The 6214-nt window shown below is 50.4% G+C and overlaps 1 long non-coding RNA gene across 1 annotated transcript in view; it reads left to right on the top strand.

The window, feature by feature from the left end:
* Nucleotides 1-4025: 4025 nt before the first annotated feature.
* The window catches only part of LOC107182984, a 16608-nt gene continuing 14419 nt past the window's right edge, over nucleotides 4026-6214 (top strand). The window contains exons 1-2 of the long non-coding RNA XR_001513762.1: nucleotides 4026-4048; nucleotides 5423-5430. This is a non-coding gene — a long non-coding RNA (uncharacterized LOC107182984). The remainder of the gene's footprint in view (nucleotides 4049-5422; nucleotides 5431-6214) is intronic.

Raw genomic sequence — 6214 nt, 5'->3', positions numbered from 1 at the left:
CAAGTTCATAGAACTGTGCGGAGGGAGAGAGACCAGTTAACCTGGGCTCCGGGAACTCTGGGAGCTCCCCTATAACTGTGAGCCGAGAGGAAAGCGAGCGTATTTTGAAATTCTTGAAGGAATGTGTGCAAGTGAGTGTTTTTTCTCTCGGGCTCAGTCCCACACCGCTGCTCCTGGGGGCCCCAGGACGGCAGATGTCCCATCAGCTGGAGAACGGTCCCCGAGGTCAGCAGCCCGGCCAGGGGCAGTGTCTCATCTTGTGTCGTTGGCACCCAGTGCCGGGCAGGACACGGGGCAGGCTGCTTGCTGAAGGAACGAGTGGGGATGCGTGTGAAGGTCTGTGAAGACGAGTGGGGGCGGTGACAGTACAACGCTGCACTCGCTGGGAGGGAGAGGCCGCAGGCACGCAAATTCTGTTCGATTGGCGGGAAGGAGGTCACCCTGGTGTGTGATTGGTGTTTTTCCTTCTCCTGGCAGCAGAGGAGAACCAAGGCACTCGGCTCAGGCAGGATCCATCATTCATCTCTCTTGGCCTGTTTGCCAAGTTTGAGAAAGGGTTTTGCCTTGTCACTCTCGAGTTGCTAAGTGGAAAAAGGTGAGCCTTGGGTGGCGGTCCTTCTGGCCGCCTGGAGGAAGCAGCAGGTAGTAAGGGATGGAGAGCTGACAGTGGAGAGCGAGGGAACCTGGACGCGTCCTCTGGGCCCGGAATCCAGTTGTTTTTCGAACTGACTTTCTGTCACTCGCAACCAAACCCACTGTCCCTTTGTAGAGAGCCCGTGGCCAATCTTCAGTAAAATGGGAATGGAACCAAGTCAGGGAAAAACAAACGAGGGCATCGCGTGTGTAGTCTTTCCCCGTGGAAAGGGAAAGCTTTCCGAGCCTGTGGTCTCAGTAAACGCAGCTCTGGAAACTCCCACTCAATGCAGGGCTCATCTTCTCATTTTCTTCATGGTGTCTTTTGAGGAGCAGAAGTTCTACGTTAGATCAAGTTCAGTTTATCGTTTTTGTCTTTTATGGTTGGTGTTCTTTGTCTCTTAGCTTTGCCTACCCAAGGTTGAGAAGATTTTTTCTTCTATGGTTACCTTTAGACATTTCACTGTTTACGTTTTTACACTGAGGTCTCTGATCCATTTCAAGTTCATTTGTTGTATGGTAGGTTGGAAGAGTCAAGGTCATTTTCCCTCCCAAGGTCATGTTTCCTTTCTGCAACACACTTGTCCTCATACATTGGAGCAAACTGTCCAGAGTTCACTAGATAGAACAGTGGTTCTAGCTACGTTCTCAGGACACTAAGGCTGGGTCAGGGCCTTTTCTGAGTTTTTTGTATATTGTGTGTCTCCAGGGGGGCCACATGATATGAAGCATTTCTGAAATGATGTATCCTTGGGAATCACAGTTTGAAGACTACGGGCTAGATGAGGGCAAGCTAATACATGAAATGAGGGATACCATCTTGAATTAGAGTGGAGGGACTTCAGAAATTCATCTGGCCAATTCTCAAGTTTCATTAAGGGAGGTGTCATAAATGACACAGCTCAAGACACATGAGAAATGAAAGACCAAACTAAGACCTCGGTCTTCTGTAATGTAGGATCACATTCTATTCCGTGGCGATATTTTCTCTACATGCTTAATAAGCATTGTGATAACTGCCATTAACTACACTCTGTTAACTCTAGTATATGATCTAGGGAATTGAATTTCATGGTACATTAGTGACAAAAGTTTCTAACTTTTTAATACAATAAATACATGCTGGTTAGCTTATATGGCTGGAGGTTAGCCTGTTTATATACCAATTTCCCAAGCTACAAGCTCTACCAGAGTTAAATATTTACTTTTTGGAACACATTTTTTTTTTTTGGTAATTTCTCTACTGATGTTGATTCCCAAATCATATTTTAAAGTTTAACTCACGATTTTTTCTTCATTTCTAGCTGCTTGGAACAATCCTTAAGGAGAAAAAGACTTAAGTAGAAATATGAGTCCTATCCATACCAATAGTTCATTGTGATCTTAACTTTGGGAGAAAAGAAGAAATTATCAGGAGAATCTTATTGAGTGCCATGAAGATGAATGGAGGTAATATAGTATGTAAAATACACAGAACGATGCTTAGCACAAAGTAGACATAATATATCAATGTTTGCTTAATACGTGAAATAAGTAATTTAAAAGCAAGCTAGACATTGGTGAAGTGGTGACTACTCCTTACCTAGTCTCCAGCGAATCCCAGCTCCCCAGAGGAATCTGAGAAGATACGCAGGGCTCTCCTTTTATAGTCAAGACACAAGTAAGCATCTCTCAATGCTGACTTCATTTTTCTCAACCGAGGAAAAAATTCCCAACCATCTCAAAGTTTTAAGTAAAACTAGTCTCTCTGAACAAGACTTGTTATCACTTGGACAGAAAAACCAAAGGGTTTCCATTACTTCCCGGCAGAGAAACCACAGGATTCGAGGGCATAACTCTCGTCGATTAGCAGTGAGGTGCCCGCCAGCGCTCTTATTTGAAGACATTGGCTCAACCAGCTTCACAGGCCACACCTTCTCCCGAAGCGCCGGCCCTGTCTCCGTCTGTCAGCACTGGCATCGGATGGAGAGCTTTTGGAACTCGACCAACTATCTTCTAAGCTGCATCCCAAACTCGTTTCTACAGTGGATCCTAGTCCAAGACTCAACAGTTCTCGAACACTGTATGTTCCCGGCATAACTAGTCATCGAGAAGGAAGAAAACTCCAGATATTATTCTCTAGACCAGCGGCTCTCAACCTGTGGGCCGCGACCCCTTTGGGGGTCGAATGACCCTTTCACAGGGGTCGCCTAAGACCATCGGAAAACACATACATAATTACATATTGTTTTTGTGATTAATCACTATGCTTTAATTATGTTCAACTTGTAACAATGAAAATACATCCTGCATAGCAGGTATTTACATGACGATTCGTAACAGTAGCAAAATTACAGTTATGATGTAGCAACGAAAATAATTTTATGGTTGGGGTCACCACCACATGAGGAACTGTGTTCAAGGGTCAGGGCATTAGGAAGGTTGAGAACCGCTGCTTTAGACAAACATGAAGCTTTGTGGAATGCTCAAACACTGGAGCGGGAACATAAAAGTCACCGTGTAAGTCGGTTACTTCACCATCTCCTGGGAACTTTCTTTTGTCACCATAAGACTTTTGATGGCAAGTGTTCATAACTAGATGCTGGGAGATTGGGAGGCAAGACTTGATGAATATTTTACCCAAAAAAGGCATCTTTAACCGACCCATTCGTTCTGTGAGAAAAAGCTCCGCTCTACCAAAGAGAACGTATTTCAGAGAGAATAAGTTCGGCATCCCAGGGACCGCAGAAGTCACCAAAAGAAGCAAAACGGGGTTTTAAAGTAACCACAAGCCCCTCATTGTCTTGGAGAGGAAACGGCAAATGCATTTTACAGGGAAAAATAAATCAAGATGTCAAGTTTCACCTCAGTGCCAGGTGCGTGCTTCTTCCTGTTTAACGTTTTGTGGAGCTGGACCCCTGGAAGGCCCTTCTCATGTGCACGGCATCCCCAGAGCCTGTGGGCAGAGAGAGAGTTGCCTTCTGCCTCAGCTCTGTGTCTCACGGGCTCCCAAATGTGTTTAGCGATTTAAAGAAGTTTATTGAACTTGGGGAGTTTGATAGGAGAGAAGAAGGTGAAGAACTTGGTAGCTTTTTAAAACTATGAATGACTATGGCCTTAAAAATAGGGTTTCTCAGTCTTTTGGGAGATGGTCCACCCACCTGGTTGATCCTTCTGTTTCCTGCCCGGCCACCTGAGTCCTTCAGGAAACCTCTCTGACCTTCGTTGGGTGGATAATTCCCGGCCAAGTCCTCCAGGCACAGCCCACAGGCCCTCAGGGAGTCTCCTTGGGTCCCTTCTCTCCGTCCTCACGGAAACCCTGGCCTCTGCTGGTGGCCCTCGAGGGACAGGTCCCCCGCCAGAGGGGCCATGTGGCTGCTCTCTGCGGCGGTGCTGAGGGGCCGGACAGGGCAGTGACCCCGGCCCCAGCTGGGCCGTGCCTGGCTGCCTCGGTCCCGGGCGTGTCCAGCATCTCGCCTGGACCTGCATTCCGCTGCTCCTTGGCCTCTGTCCTAGCCTAGCTCCATGGGGACCAGCTCTCATCTGTTAGCCTCGCAGTCTGCAGGAGCCACCCCGGGGAGGGGATGTGGCCGGGACAGGCACTGCCCTTCCCTGTCCTCTCCTCGGCCACTAGCACCTCCGGCCCCTCCAACCCTGCGCTGTCAGCTCAGGCAGTGACACCAGGACGCTGCCTATAAGTTAGGTTTCCCAACGCTGTAGACTTAGTACGCATTGGGCTCAGCAGCGCCCGAGGTTCCCCAGCACACCCGCAACGGACGCCCTGCCCAGAAAGCATCCGGGGGAGTGGGGGCCGTTGCAGGTGGTGGGGGGCGGCGTCTGCCGGGTGCCAGGGACGTGGGGCTGACTTGGGGGGACTCAGGGCTCCGAGCACACTGGTGCTTCGGTTCCTGCCTATTCGGCGCACGTGATGCACCAGCCACGACCCAGGATTAAGGATGCGCACTCCACAATGGATGGCCACCAGCGTGGTCTCAGGGACACCAGCACCCACCCCATCGGCCGCTCACCCACCTGTCCTCCAAGTTAGATGGCTCTTCGCGCAGCTGCCTAATTAGGGTAACAAGTATCCCTAATGACCTCAGCTTCCGCCCGGAATAAAGATCAGAGCTGAGAAGGCGGGATTGGCTTTGTGGCGGTTCACGTATGTTCAGTGGGTGGTCAATAGAGCGATGGGGCAGGGAGAGAGGAATTAATCAGTCCTTTCCTCTCGCCCCACTGGTTTCTCTGGCCCCCGAGTCGGCCGTCCCCGCCTTTTAATTGAGTTGGCTACGTCCCAGGCCTGTGATAACAGGTGGATGACATGTCAGTGTTTCTTTCTGGATGCCTCAGAGCAGGAGAGCTTTTCCCTCTTAATAGAGGAGTTTAAGGGAAATGTGTGCATGCGTGAGTGGGGGTGTGTGCGTGTGTGTGTGTGTGTGTGGGTGCAGTGTGTGTGCGTGTGTGTGTGCGTGTGTGAGTGCGTGTGTGTGTGCGTGTGTGAGTGCGTGTGTGTGTGCGTGTGTGAGTGCGTGTGTGTGTGCGTGTGTGAGTGCGTGTGTGTGTGCGTGTGTGAGTGCGTGTGTGTGTGCGTGTGTGAGTGCGTGTGTGTGTGCGTGTGTGAGTGCGTGTGTGTGTGCGTGTGTGAGTGCGTGTGTGTGTGCGTGTGTGAGTGCGTGTGTGTGTGCGTGTGTGAGTGCGTGTGTGTGTGCGTGTGTGAGTGCGTGTGTGTGTGCGTGTGTGAGTGCGTGTGTGTGTGCGTGTGTGTATGTGCGTGCGTGTGTGTGCAGTGTGTGTGCAGTGTGAGTGTGAGTGTGCACAGTGTGTGTGCAGTGTGTGTGCGTGTGTATGCAGTGTGTGTGTGTGTGCGTGTGTGAGTACATGCGTATTTGCACACGTGGAAGTGCGTGTGAATATCTGTGTGTCTGTATGTGTGTGAGTGCTTGTGTGTTTAAAAGCATGTGTAGAATGGAGCCGAGAGGCAAGAGGGAAGAGGGAGAGGGGCATGAACAGAACAGCCTGAGTGTTTGTTATTTGACGGCGCCATGTTAGTCACTTTACAGGTGAGGAAACTGAGGCTGGATGAGGTTAAGTACCTCATCCTATGTCACACAGCGGGGAGGGCTGGGGTTCAAATCCGCGTCCTTTCCACCACCCGCAGTGCCACACCACGCCTTGCGGGAGATCAGGGAGGTTTTGTGTTGATTTTGTCCTACAATCTTGGCCAACACGTCGGTTAGATCAAATGTGGCGCAACTAATCACACAGATCTTCAAAAAGAAAAGAAGGAAGTTTAAAACAAGATAAAAGGCTCTCCCCTCTGCAAACATGAAATGCGAAAACCAGCAGGAACCGTAATAACCACTCACGAGGCCAACGAAACTCACCGGGTGACACGTGCAGCCTCCGAGGCCAGGCGGGCGGTGGAGGGGCTGGAGACTGGGAGCGGAGGGAGGCACCCATGGACAGCGAGAGGCCCTGAGGAAGAGGTGTGGAGGGGCCTGGGCCTTGAGCGGGAGACAGAACCTCCCTCAGCTGAGACTCGGTAAAGGAGGGCGGGGAAAGGCTCTCCGATTTCCCAAGCTGGGAGAGAGGCGGGGGGGGG

Source organism: Myotis davidii, unplaced genomic scaffold (genome assembly GCF_000327345.1).
Source record: "Myotis davidii unplaced genomic scaffold, ASM32734v1 scaffold217, whole genome shotgun sequence".
Taxonomy (NCBI): domain Eukaryota; kingdom Metazoa; phylum Chordata; class Mammalia; order Chiroptera; family Vespertilionidae; genus Myotis; species Myotis davidii.
This window is presented reverse-complemented; position numbering and strand designations above follow the sequence as displayed.